Genomic DNA, 14,561 nt, shown 5'->3' with positions numbered 1-14,561 from the left:
CTGCTTTATACAAACCTATCCAGCCTGCACAGATTCCAGCTCGTCCATCAAAGCGTGGAATGCTCAGCCACATGCTGTTATAACCCAAACTGAGTCTGCAAGCGCCTCTGTGATGCCGCCAGGCCTGTGTTGCAGGTTACCGTGCAGAGATCGGAAAAGCCATTGAAAGGAGAGCATAAAGTTGTTGTTGCTTGATGGCAAAGGGTTTTCACGTGTACCTGATCAAGAGGTTAAATGAGATAATGTAGGCAGAGCGCTCAGCAGAGTAACTGAACAGAGAGAGCTCCCAATGAAATCTTCCCACCTAACAGTGCAGGAGGGCCTCTTCTCATGTGATTAGAAGCAAGCCTTTCTTCCACTGCTTCTGCTATTCAACAGCCTGTCCTACCAGAAGGAGGGAAGTCAGTGCCTAATACCTGCCCCCAACCACCTTCGTGCATCTAATGGCTTCCAGGCTGCATGGGGGGGAAACCTGAAATGCACATCTCTGCAGATGGGGAGCACCCAAAGGGGTTTGATTGATGCACGGACAACTGCATCAATATCTTTCCTTCCTCCTCTGGGTCAATAATATATTCCTAGACCCCAGAACAATTTTCAAAACTTTTCTTTCAAGCGTATCTCCCTTCCTCTCCTTTCTGAGGTCCAAATGCAACACCAGAAACAGACGTCTTCTGCCCTTTCTGAAGTCCAACCACAGTATTCCTCCCCTCCCTTGTTTAATGCGATCCAGGTGCTGATGCTTTATCCTGTATAGAGGAGCAATAGGGCAATACCATCCTGAGAGCTCTCCCAGGTGGCTCAGTGGTAAATAATCCACCTGCCAATGCAGGAGATGTGGGTTCGATCCCTGGATCAGGAAGATCCCCTAGAGGAGGAAATGGCAACTCACTCCAGTATTTTTGCCGGGAAAATCCCATGGACAGAAGAGGCTGGTGGGCTAGAGTCTATGGAGTCCCAAAGAGCTGGACACAACTTAGCGACTAAACAACAACAAATACGGCAGTAAAAAGGATAGTTGGTATTTTTTCATCTTGTTTTCAAGGCTGGAGGTATCATATCTCCCCTACCCAGTTTACAGAGGCTAAAACACCTCTCATCCCAACTTTCCAAGCAAAACCTGCATGAAGTCAAAGGAATTTTAGATGGCCCAGAGCCTATGAGCCCTGTGTGGTCTCACAGCACTTTTGCTTTTATCCCAAAGGGAAGCAAGCAACCCAGGGGGAATATTGCCCCACACTGTCAGCTGGAGAAGAGCTTGAGGGACTATGTCAGACACAGGGCAAGGAAAGAGGTTTTTATTAAGAATAGTTCATGCATTCACATGATTCAAGAGTAAAAATGTATAAAGAGTTTACAGGGCCACTCTCCCTGTAGGCAACAGATATTATTAGCTTTTGTGTATATGGTTATGCAAATACAAGCAAATATCTTGAATTGCTTCTTCTTCCTTCTCTTTTATAGCGTGAACAGTAGCATATGATACACACCCTATAATGTTTTCCACTTAGCCCCTATCTTGAAAACTGTCCTCTATCAGTTATATAATAATAGTAAGCTTCCTAAATCTTTCTTTCTTCTTCTTTTTTTTTTTTTTTTGTGGATGAACAGAACAGTATTCTATTATCTGGAAGTACCACAAGTCCCCCTTTGATGAGCATGTAGGTTGTTCTTTCACTGTTCAAACAATACTATAATGGACACATGTCTTTATGGCCACATGGAAGAACAAGGGCAAATCAGATTCCTAAAGTTGGAATCACTGAGTCAGATGGCATGGGCATTACTAATATAGATAAATGCATCTAAAATGCTCTCCAAAGGAGTACTACCAGTTTACTCTTCCATCAGCAATGTATGAAACTGCCTGTTTTCTCAGAACCTCATCGGCAGTTTATCCATCTTTTTGATGTTTGCTAACTGAACGGTAAATAAATGTCATCTCAATTTACACTTTACATACTAAAGAAATTAATCTGTTTTGTATGAGTTAAATTCCTGAGCCCTAGAGGGAGAAAAGAGCATCCAGTTTTACCAGGACAGCACGTCCTCTGAAGTCTAACGGGGTCACAAACATCCCTTGGACCTACAAATAACAGTCTTTATTCAAAACATTCTGTATTTTCAGCTCCCACATGTGTGTCTGTTCTTAGGGGGGAGGAGAGTTGCCCTGTGGAAGGAGCAGAGACAGAATCAGACAGACCTGGGTTCCAGGCACAGCTTTGCCACTGACGAGCTTTACGATCTTAGCAAATTGCTTAACCTTTCCTAAATATGAAATTTCATATTTCCATGAAATATGGGGATCATAATACTGATCTTTTGCAAAGCCTTATCTCTGGTACACAGACGGTAGTTAGCAAACAGTAGCAGCTTTCTTTAGTGTTAATAACCATCAGGCCAGATTCTAAACCTCAGGGCGCTTTTCACAATTGACAGGACCTGAACTGCCCAGCTGGGGCAAAAGGCTCTTTTGTTAAATGGCCACCCAGAGGATTCCCAACTCCTTCTGCAAGTCACCCCAGGCTCCTTCCAAAGTTAGCAGGAGAGCTCACTAAAATCCCCTTCAGGGCTTCTGGGTGAGGGGTGGGCTGTTTCTGTGCCAGGCTCCTCTGCTGCCAGATGACGTTTGTATTCAGGCTGAGGGCTCTCTGGTCTAGGCAGAGCTCATTTCCAATTACAGATGGGCAAGTCAGAGACAAAACAGAGATCCTTGAGCAAAACATGAAGGACTTGCTCTCATCAGCAGCAGAGCCCCATCTTAGCTTCCCCAAGCACTATTTTTGATGAGGTCAACTACAAGCAGATTTCTAGCTTTGGCAGGAATCTCAGAGATGTTCACAGCTGGGCTTCTATCTATGCATATAATACCCCTTCCTCCCAAAGAATTTGAGACTTTCCCCATTCACACAAGGTCCTGTTTCGTTTCATTGCCCCCCACCCCCAGGATGGCAGGAATTATGACAGTGAGAGAGCTGTGAGGAGGACCCTGCTGCTGATGTCTAATGCCCTGGCTGAACCTCAGGAAACCACACGAGTGCAGATCTGACCCTGCATGTCTGTATTCCGTTGGCTTAGATCTCCTGCATGGGACCTGGACCCTCCTGGGAGACGTTTGAGAAATTACAGTTGCTTTCAGAGAATGTTCCTTTGCTCTTTCCTCCCCCTAGGTTCCACCTCTGTCAGTCTTGAAGGAAAGGGGCAAGATTCAAATATAATTTCAAGTACTTCATTAGCACAGAAATAAAGCGGCCTTCCAGCACCCGCCACCCCCCGCCTGATTCCAGATCCCAGCCGATCGCAGGCAAAGTGAACTTGCTGGATATGGAGTCCAACATCGTTTGTCTCTCACACGGTATAAAACGTGGGTCTGGCGGGGGAGACCTGGCAGGGCACAGAGATCAGACTGTGTAGACAGCGACCCGTGTCAGTTACTCTGCAGCCTCCTTAGGATCGCAGCGGAGTCCTGCTAGTGGAAACGACCCTCCCCGCAGCCCAGGTCCCCCACAGTCCGCAGCTGAGCGGACTGGAAAGGAAGAGAGTGCCTCACCGATTGCGGGGGGCCCCAGCCTGCGCGCTGGACAGCGGCCCCCCGACCCGCATCTCCGCCACATTAAAGTAGTTGAAGCAAACTTGCAGGGCCCCAGAGAAAAGCAATGCCCATATGAGGCAGAAAAGCATGGGTGGTGTAAATAGCCCAAAGACACCGACAGAGAAGACAGCTCTCCACCCCTGCCCTCCTTCGCCGCCTTGGGAGGCGCAGAGCAGCCAGGAAGCCCTCCACCCCCGCGCTGAGGGTCTCCCAGGCGCCGCGCTGGGCGCTCTACTCGCCCATCCCAGCCGGACTTCCGAGTTACGGGAGCGCGAGCAGCAGGATGGGGGGAATCACCCCGAAACTGCTTTCCGCTCACCTCCGGATCTCTCTACCCGAGCCAAACCCTCCTCCCGGCCGCTGAGCGGAGCTCCGATGTGGCCGGCGCCTCCAGCCAGACCCGCCGCGCCCTCCTGCCCGCGCGCTGCCCGAGGGATGCGGGGCCGGACGCCCGCCCTGGGGCCCAGGACGAGGCGGACAGCCGGCCCGGGTGACAGTCCGATTTCTCTGTTCCCAAGGCAGGCAGGCAGCCCCCGGCGATCCTGGACCGGCGAGGCCGAACAGGGTTCGCGAACGCACCTGCGCCCGACTTATTTTTAAAAACTTCAGGAAAACCATCAGCACATCGAGCCCAAATTGCAAGGCTGGACCGGGGGCGCCCGCGCGCTGGACCCAGCCGGCCGCGCGAACGGACCGTTCCTACCCACCCCGGGTCCTCAGTCCCCGCCCCGAGCCCCGCTCACTCACGCGCGCCGGGCGAGACCTCGGGGCCGGCCGTGTGGCGGGCCGGGGCAGCCGCATGGTCCCCGGAAGCTCGCGGGCGCCAAGGCGCAGCAGTCACGTCCGTGTGGGGGTCCCTCCGGGCGGAAAGCGCCGCGGAGCAGGTCGGCGAGGCCGAGCCGAGGCGGGCAGCGGACGTGCGGCCGCGGGCAGGGACCCGGCAAGGCCCGCCCCGGGGCGGGGACCGCGGGACCCGGGGGCCTGGCCACGAGGTCGGAGACATTCCCCCCACCTCCCACCCCCACCTCCTCGGAGAGAGCTGCTCTGGCTCCGAGAGGGAGAGGCGAGCGGGTGCCCAGAGCCAGCCGGGCATGGCCACCGCCAAGGCCAAGATAGGGATGGGCAGAGGGCGGCGATCCCCGGGCGCGCTTACCCGGCATCGGAGGCGCCCTCGAAAGTACGCGCTGGCCGCGCGCATCCCGGTGCAAAGCCGGGCGCCCCGCGTGGTCCTCCGCCCGCCGCGCGCCCTCCCTTCTGCCTCCTTTGGGAAACCTCGGCTTGGATTAGCGCCTTATTCTTTACCTCTTCTGAGCGGCTCCGTTCCAGCGGCGGCTCCGGGGTTGGGCTCCCACGGGGTCTGCGCGCGTCCTTCTGGGCGCCCGGGCTGGGGAGGCCCACGTGAGGCTCCTCCGCCCTCCCCGGCGCTCGGAGGACTGGCCCTGCCCGGAGCCGACAACCTCATCTCCCCTCCAGGTGCGGGCCCTGGGGGCAGGTGCCGAGCGTCCTGATTGGCGCTGGCCCGCACCCTGGGAGAATCTCCTGCTAGAGAGGCTGCCTGTTCCAAGGCGAAGGGAAGAGATGGAACAGCGCAGGTGGTTGCCTTCCGAAGAGGCTTCCCTGCCTTTTTGCCTAAAAAAAAAAAAAAAAAAGGGAAACTCGGAGTCGGGCGCCTTAAGAAGGCTGGCTCAGGGGACTTGGTACGCTATGTACAAATTGGGTCCAGCGCGGAAAACCATGGGAGAATGACAGTTGTAAGGACCGGGGCGCTGTCCACTGGACTTGGCCTCGAGAGCCGACTGAACGGCTCACTGTTTTCCTAATTCCGGCCCGCACTGGTCCCCGAAGGCCTAGTGACACCTGATGTCCCCGCCGTTGAGGGGTACCCGGTCCTCGGGGGTGGGCAGGGAGGGAGTCAGTGTGTGATCAGAGTTGGGCTGGCAAGATTTGGCAGGAAAAGGCAGGGAAGAAGCAACAGAGCTGTTTCCCACAACACAAGGAGAAAACGTAAAGGGTGCTCGAGACTCTCGTTAAATCATCCTCTTATAAAGTTTTTGTAGGAGCTTCCCTGGTGGCTCAGAGTTGAGATGACGGGCTTCCCTGGTGGCTCAGACCGTAAAGAATCCGCCTGCAATGCGAGAACCTGGGTTTGATCCCTTGGTTGGGAAGATTCCCTGGAGGAGGGCATGGCAACCCACCCCAGTATTCTTGCCAGGAGAATCCGCATGGACAGAGGACCTGGCAGGCTACAGTCCTTGGGGTCGCATAGAGTCGGACAGGACTGAGCGACTCAACACAGCACATAAATCTTTTAAAGTTGCTTCTGTGCTGTACTTCCAGACAGTGAATTCTGACATCAATAGTTCAGGAGATGGGCCTGGAGAACCTGAGGGAATGAGACAGAAGGAAAGTGTCCCTTTCCAGGACTTCCATATTTGGGGAACTTTTACCTGTTTTGGTCTGTTTATCTTTCTCCCGACCCTCTTCCCCAGTCTTGCTTAAACTGAGGACTGGGGAGGAGAGAGGGATGGGGTCACCCGGCTTCATGCTCAAGGAGGGAGCCTTTCTGCTCCACATCAAATTCATCTTCTTGCCCTGGATAGTCTGGTGGATTCAAAGCCAAGGTGAACCAAATATCAGTTTGGGGGGAAAAAAAAAACACTATAGTCCCTCAGCTCAAGTCCAGCTTGTAACAGAGGGGAGTAAGAAATTTAGCACTTAGAGCAAACTTTATTATTCCTAAGCATTGAGGAAAAAAAACCAAACAAACCATAGGCAATCTACCCACTTCATCATCCTAGCAGGTTTGCCATTTCCTCAACACTCCATTTCCCCCCTCTCTCTTCACAGGTTCTAAATTTTGACCTCAGACTCTCCTGTGCCACCTTTTCTCACAGTCAAACTTCACACCTACATTCCTCCGTCCTCATTTCTTCTCAAAGTCAAGACAGTGAAATATGAAGAGATGCATTATTTTCTCATAAACAATCACACACAGAGAAAAATACACTAAACCTTGTAATAACCACCAGGACATTGCCATCAACTCAGATCCCATTGTTTTTCATAAGTCCTTCCCCCTAAAGCAACAACTGTCCTAACTGTGTGGTAATTACTTCCTGATATATTTTCATAGTTTTATCAGCTTGTTACTCATCTCTAAACACTGTAGTTTAGTTTTTGAACTTTCTGTCAATGGAGTAATATAGCATGAATATTTTGTTGTGTGTCTGGCCTCTTCTTTCACTGGGTTATGTTTATGAGGTCATCTGTTTTTGTTGCATGCAGTTGTAGTTGGGGTTATTACAAATAATGCTGCTAATAATGTTCTTGCATATATCTATATATTTCCTGGTATGCAAGGGCAAAATTTTCTTTAGTGTATATATCTTGGAGTAGAATTGCTAAGCTATAGGGTATACTTATATTTAAGTCTTTCAGATAATACTAGGTTGTTCTCCAAAGTGGTCATAAAGTTTACACTCCTAGCAGAGATGGATGATTGTTCTAATTGCTCTACATCCTTGCCAAAACATAATATTGTCAGACTTCTTCATTTTTGTCAATCTGGTGGATGTGTAATGGTATCAAAATTGTGATCTTCATTTCATGTACCTGATTATTTGGGTTGGCCAAAAAGTTTGTTTGGGTTTTTCCATCCGATGTTACAGAAAAATCCAAATGAACTTTTTGGCCAACCCAATACTAATGAGGTTGTGCACTTTTACATGTGTTTATAGACTAATCAAATTTTCTCTCTTGTTAAATGCCTTTTCAAATCTTTACTCACCACTAGAATCCTTCAGGTTTCCCGGTAAAACCACACCTGCTTTTGCCTGGCACCCCTTCCTATCCCTCCTGGAAACCATGTGTCTGTTTATCATTTCTATAAATTGTGTAATTTCAAGAATGATATACAAATAAAACTGTCCAGTACATAACCTTTTGGATTTTTTTTCCTCACTGACCATAGCTCTTTGGAAATTCATGCAGGTTTATTTATTGGATGGTATGAATGTACCATGGTTTGTTTAACCATTCACTCAGCTATTGAGAGACATCTTCCCCCGCCCCCCAGTTTTTTGAGCTATGATAAATAAAGTTGCTGTAAACATTTGCGCACAGGTTTTTTGGTCCAAATAGTTTTCATATTACTGAGATAGATACCCAGGAGAGCAATCAATTGTGTGGTAGTTGCATGCTTGGTTTTTTTAAACTGCCAACCTGTTTTGCAGAACGTTGCTGTTCACTCAGTCATGTCTGACTCGTTGGACCCCATGGACTGCAGCACACCAGGCTTCCTGTCCTTCAGCATCTCCCGGAGTTTGCTCAAACTCGTGTCCATTGAGTCGGCGATGCCATCCAGAGTAGCTTATCATTTTTCCACTCCACAGCAATGTATGACTGACCCCATTTCTCCACGTTCTTGCCAACATTTGGTGTTAATATTGTTTTTGAGATTTTAGCCGTTTTGATAGATCTGCAGTGATAGCTCATGGTGATTTTAATTTACTTTCCCCTACTGGCTAATGATGTTGAACATCTTTCACATGCTTATATTTCCATCTGTATGTTCTCTTTGGTGAAATGTCTGGGGCATTATATCTTTGGGGCACTTTCTAAATGGATTGTTTGTTTTCTTACTGTTGAGTTTTGAGAGTTCTTCATATACTCTAGTTCCTAGTCCTTTTGTGTATGTGTGGTTTGAAAATATTTTCTCCAGTCTGTAACTTGTCTTTTCATCCTCTTTACATGGCTACTTTTTTTTTTCCCTTTGCAGAGGAAGTGTTAAATTTTAATAAGGTCGATTTTTCAGTTTTTCCTATTGTGAGTCTTGATTACTGTAGCTGTATAAGGAACCTTGAAATTGGGCAGACTGATTCTACCCATATTTATTCTTGCTATTGAAAGCTGTTTTAAATCTTCTAGTTCCTTTGCATTTCCACTTAAACTTTAGAATAATCTTCTCTATATCTACAAAGAACCTTGCTGATATTTTGATAAGAATTAGGGAGAGGACACTCAATCTTTTCATCATTAAGTATAAATTAGCTGTAGTTATCAACTTGGCAAATTTGCCTTCCATTCCTATTTTTGTGAAAGTTTTTGTCACAAAAGGGGGTTGAATTTGGTCAATCGTTCTTATACTGTTTATATAACCATGTGATTTTTTTTTTCTTTTTAGCCTGTTAATATGGTGAATTACATTGATTGATGTTTGTAAATTGAGCCAGCCTTGCATCTCTGAAATGATGCCTACTTGGTCATAGTATATAATATAATTCTCTTTATACGTTGCTAAATTCTATTTGCTCATATTTTCTTAAGCACATTTGTGTCTATATTCATTAGATGCATTGGTCTAAAGTTTTCTTTGTATGGTCTTGATCTAATTTTCACATTACAATAATACTGGCTTCATAAAATGAATGGGGAAGTGTTTTCTCCTTTTCCGTTTTCTGGAAGAGATGATGTAGATTTGATGTCAAATCTTCTTTAAATGCTTGTAGAATTCTCTAGTGAAACTATCTGGGCCTTGAGGTTTCTTTTTTGGAAGTTTTAAAATTACAGATTTAATTTCCTTAATAGTTACAGGTTGGTAAATTTGTCTACTTCAGGTTGGGTGAGATGTGGTACTTTGTATTTTTCAAAGAATTGGCATTTCACATAAGTTGTCAAATTTATGTGTGTTCACCATGTTCCCTTGGTATCTTTTTGAAGTCTGCAGGGTCTATAGTATATTTCCTGTTTCATTCTTGAAACGTTGGTGATCTATGTCATCTCTTTTTTTTCCTTTGTCAGTCCTGCTAATTTTATCAGTTCCTTCAAAGAAACAACTCTTTGTTTTCTTGAATTTCTCTATTGTTTTTGTTTTCAGTTTCATTTACTTCTAATCTTGTCTTCCTTCTTAATACTTTAGGTTTATTTTGCTCTTTTTCCTAGGTTCTTGAGGCAAAAGCTTAAATCATTGGTTCAAGACTTTCTTCTTTTCTATTTACATGCACTTAGTTAAATAAATTTTTCTCTCAGTCCTGCTTCCTTAGAATCCCATAAATTTTGATATGTTGTATTTGAACTTTTATTTTATTCAATATGTTTTTTTTTTTAACTTCCCTTAAGTCTTTCTTTTTTGATGAAATGATAATTTAGAAGTATGTTGTTTGGTTTACAAGTGTTTGGAGATTTCCTATTATCTTTCTGTTATTGATTTCTACTTTGATTTATTGTGGTCAGCCTTCTTCGCTCCACACTTCCTGTCCTGGCTAGAACCTCTAGTGAAATATTGAACAGCAGTGGGAAGAGCCGACTTCCTTGTCTTGTTCTTGATCTTAGCGGGGAAGCATTCAGTCTTTCACCATGAAATATGTTAGCTGTGGGTTTTTGCCTAGATGTCCTTTATCAGGTTGAAGAAGATACCTTTTATTCCTAGTTTGTTGAATGTTTCTTGTTTTAAAAAAGAATGTTGGATCTTACCAAATGCTTTCTACAGCTATTGATGTGATCAAATTGTTTTGGCTTTTATTCTGTTCAAATAGTGTATTATAGTTGTTGATTTTTGGATGTTAAAATAATCTTGCACTCCTAGGCTAAATCTCACTTGGTCCTGCTGAATAATCCATTTTATATGTTGCCGGATTTGATTTGCTAATATTTTGTTGAGACATTTTGCATCTATACCCATCAGGTATATTTGTAGTTTTCTTTTCTTGTAATGTCTTTATCTGATTTTGGTATTGGGGTAATTCAGAAGAGTTCCCTCCTCTTCCATTATTTTGGAAGAGTTTGTGAAGGAGGAATTCAACTTTCAACAATATAAAATTTTTTAGTGAGGCTATCTGGGGCTAGGCTTTTCTTTGTGAGTAGTTTCCTAATTACTAATTAAATCACTTTATTTGTTATAGGTATATTCAAATTGTTCTATTTCTTCTGGAGTCAGTTTCAGTAGTTCACATCTTTTAAGGAATTTGTCCATTTTCTCTAGGTTATCTAATTTTTTGGTATACAATTATTCATAGCACTCCTTTATAATCCTTTTTATTTCTGTAACGTCAGTAGTTGATTAGCTTTTATTCTTGAGGATAGTAGCTTGCCATAGGGCTGCAAAGAGTTGGAAATGACTGAGCAAATAGACAACAACAAATAGTAACTTAAGTCTCCTTTCTTTTTTTCTTGAGCAGTCTAGCTAAAGTTTGGTCAATTTTGTTGATTTTTTTCAAGACACAGTTTTTGTCTTCGTTGATTCTGTATTGTTTTTCTATTTTATATCACACTTATTTTTACCCTGATTTTTATTATTTCCTTCTTCTTGCTTTGAATTTAGTTTGCTCTTTTGTCTAGTTTCCTAAGGTAGAAGTTTAAGTAATTGATTTGAGATCTTTCTTCTTTGTTAATATATTGATGGCTGTTTATAGGTATGCATCTCTCCTTAAGCACTGCTTTCGCTGTATTCCATAAGCTTTGGTGTGTTGTGTTTTCATTTTCATTCATCTCAAATTTTTAATTTTCCATTTGATTTCATCCTTGACCTATTAGTTATCTTGAAGTATGTTGTTTATTTCATATTTGTGAATTTCCCAAATTTATTTGTTAGTATTATCTAATTTTATTCCATTCTGGTTAGAGAACATGTTTTCTTTGATGTCACACCTTTAAAATGTATTGAGACATATTTTATGACCTAATGTATGGGCTGTTCTAGAGAAGGTCATGGAGCATCCTATAGGTGTATGTTATACCTAGCTGTTTTATAGTTTGTTCAAGTCTTCCATATCCTTGTTGATCTTCAGTTTAGAGAACATGCTGCTTAGGGAAATGTCAGACAGAGAAAGACAAATACTACATGATATTACTTATATATGGAATCTAAAGATAATGTAAGTGAATGTATATACAAAACAGAAGTAGAGTTGCAGATACAGAACAAACTTGTGGCTACTGAAAGGGAGAGGAAAGAGAGGAGAGACAAATTACAGGCATGGGATTAACAAACTACTAAATAGAAAATAGATAAGCAAGAAGAATATACTGTACAACACATAGAATTATGCCCATTCTCTTACAATAACCTATGTAATCTACAAAAATACTGAATTATTATGCTGTACTCCTGAAACTAATACAATATTGTAAACCAACTACTTGTTTGGTAAATTTAAAAAAATTTTTAAAAAGAAACCCAGGGGACTTCCTTGGTGGTTCAGTGATTAAGATTTAAGACTCCATATGTCCACTGCAGGGGGCATGGGTTCAGTCGCTGGTCACGGAACTAAGATTCCCACATGCCATGCACCTCCCATCCCCCAAAAAAGAAAGAAACAGGAATGAAAGCTCATGTAGAGAAAGAGCGTCACCTTTGCTATAAAGTATTCATGAGAAATGAGGCACTAAATCCAGCCCACACCCAAGTACAAGTGCACTTCCATTCACCCTACCCTAGAGTGTAACTCCTTTAAAACACTCCAAACCAAAGCCCAGGGTGGTTTAGGAGCATTCATACCTTTGGTGAACAGTGCATGCCAACTTTTTTTTTTTTTTTCAATTATTTTTATTAGTTGGAGGCTAATTACTTCACAACATTGCAGTGGGTTTTGTCATACATTGACATGAATCAGCCATGGAGTTACATGTATTCCCCATCCCGATCCCCCCTCCCACCTCCCTCTCCACCCGATTCCTCTGGGTCTTCCCAGTGCACCAGGCCCGAGCACTTGTCTCATGCATCCCACCTGGGCCGGTGGTCTGTTTCACCATAGATAATATACATGCTGTTCTCTCGAAACATCCCACCCTCGCCTTCTCCCACAGAGTCCAAAAGTCTGTTCTGTATTTCTGTGTCTCTTTTTCTGTTTTGCATATAGGGTTGTCATTACCATCTTTCTAAATTCCATATATATGTGTTAGTATGCTGTAATGATCTTTATCTTTCTGGCTTACTTCACTCTGTATAATGGGCTCCAGTTTCATCCATCTCATTAGAACTGATTCAAATGAATTCTTTTTAATGGCTGAGTAATATTCCATGGTGTATATGTACCACAGCTTCCTTATCCATTCGTCTTCTGATGGGCATCTAGGTTGCTTCCATGTCCTGGCTATTATAAACAGTGCTGTGATGAACATTGGGGTGCACATGTATCTTTCAGCTCTGGTTTCCTCAGTGTGTATGCCCAGGAGTGGTATTGCTGGGTCATATGGCAGTTCTATGTCCAGTTTTTTAAGAAATCTCCACACTGTTTTCCATAGTGGCTGTACTAGTTTGCATTCCCACCAACAGTGTAAGAGGGTTCCCTTTTCTCCACACTCTCTCCAGCATTTATTGTTTGTAGATTTTTGGATAGCAGCCATCCTGACTGGCGTGTAATGGTACCTCATTATAGTTTTGATTTGCATTTCTCTGATAATGAGTGATGTTGAGCATCTTTTCATGTGTTTGTTAGCCATCTGTATGCCTTCTTTGGAGAAATGTCTGTTTAGTTCTTTGGCCCATTTTTTGATTGGGTCATTTATTTTTCTGGAATTGAGCTGCATGCCAACTTTTGACTTCTAACCAGGATCATCAAAATACCCCCAGTGTCCCAAATGTAAGGTTCCATCTCTTTGGATTTCTATCTTCAGGTTGGGTTTAATGCTAGTAATTCCTTATTGTTAGCTCTTTAATGCTTTTAAGATTTTAATCATGTTTTATCCAACCTTTTACTCACCTTCAGCTAACCCTTCAAGAGGGTAAGTCTGCCACTATCAGAAGCAGAAGCGTGAAGGTGTTGCTTTTGTTTTAATCTGGAAGGGCTTATTTTGGGTAAAAATTCTGTCTTTTGGCTAAAGATCTATAGGACTACCTCAAGGAAAAATAGAAAATTACCCATATCCCTTGCTCTCTTCAATGCATTCTGGTAAAGTAAGTTGTAAAGTGAATATTTTTCTATTGACTTTCATTGTAAAATGAAAGGACCTGAGACTTCATTAAGATTCTGCACTTCCAATGCAGGGGGCATGGGTTTAATCCCTGGTTGAGGAACTAAGATCCCACAAATTAAAAATAACAAAAATTAAAAAAATAAATGAAAGGACCCTTTAGACAAGGACTACATCACCTCAGCCTAGTCTCTTTGGCCAGTGGAAACATCCCATCCTTTATCTGAGGAGGCTGTTTCTTCCCAAAGCAATCTTGGTGGTGTCATTATAATTGGGGAAATAAAAATTCTTTTTATCTAAAGACAGGTTTTGCTGGGGAAAGTTTCAAAAAGGAGTGTTAGTTTCACTTCTTCCATATGACCAACTCTGCCATCAGGCACTCAAGCTACATATTAAATCAAAGCTAGGTGTTAGAAAGTGTTCTAGTTTCATTCTTTTACAAGTGGTTGACCAGTTTTCCCAGCACCACTTGTTAAAGAGGTTGTCTTTTTTCCATTGTATATCCTTGCCTCCTTTGTCAAAGATAAGGTGTCCATAGGTTCGTGGATTTATCTCTGGGCTTTCTATTCTGTTCCATTGATCTATATTTCTGTCTTTGTGCCAGTACCATACTGTCTTGATGACTGTGGCTTTGTAGTAGAGTCTGAAGTCAGGCAGGTTGATTCCTCCAGTTCCATTCTTCTTTCTCAAGATTACTTTGGCTATTCGAGGTTTTTTGTATTTCCATACAAATTGTGAAATTCTTTGGTCTAGTTCTGTGAAAAATACCGTTGGTAGCTTGATAGGGATTGCATTGAATCTATAGACTGCTTTGGGTAGAATAGCCATTTTGACAATATTAATTCTTCCAATCCATGAACACGGTATGTTTCTCCATCTGTTTGTGTCCTCTTTGATTTCTTTCATCAGTGTTTTATAGTTTTCTATGTATAGGTCCTTTGTTTCTTTAGGTAGATATACTCTAAACTCAAAATGGATTAAAGATCTAAATGTAAGACCAGAAACTATAAAACTCCTAGAGGAGAACATAGGCAAAACACTCTCCGACATAAACCAAAGC

The 14,561-nt window shown here is 43.5% G+C and overlaps 1 protein-coding gene across 2 annotated transcripts in view; it reads right to left on the bottom strand.

Annotated features, from left to right (window-relative positions):
- LOC133069653 (protein FAM163A) overlaps positions 1 to 5,012 on the bottom strand; it is a 93,635-nt gene extending 88,623 nt beyond the window's left edge. The window contains exon 1 of one of the 2 annotated variants that reach the window (XM_061161258.1): positions 4,895 to 5,012. The gene's annotated coding sequence lies outside the window, so the exon portion shown is untranslated. Of the gene's footprint in view, positions 1 to 4,339; positions 4,469 to 4,894 lie in introns of those variants that run through there. The other variant, XM_061161259.1, reaches the window with a different exon arrangement.
- Between the last annotated feature and the right edge of the window lie 9,549 nt (positions 5,013 to 14,561).

Source organism: Dama dama, chromosome 14, assembly GCF_033118175.1.
Source record: "Dama dama isolate Ldn47 chromosome 14, ASM3311817v1, whole genome shotgun sequence".
NCBI lineage: Eukaryota > Metazoa > Chordata > Mammalia > Artiodactyla > Cervidae > Dama > Dama dama.
The sequence above is the reverse complement of the archived record's forward strand: the minus strand, read 5'-3'. Positions and strand labels throughout refer to the sequence as shown.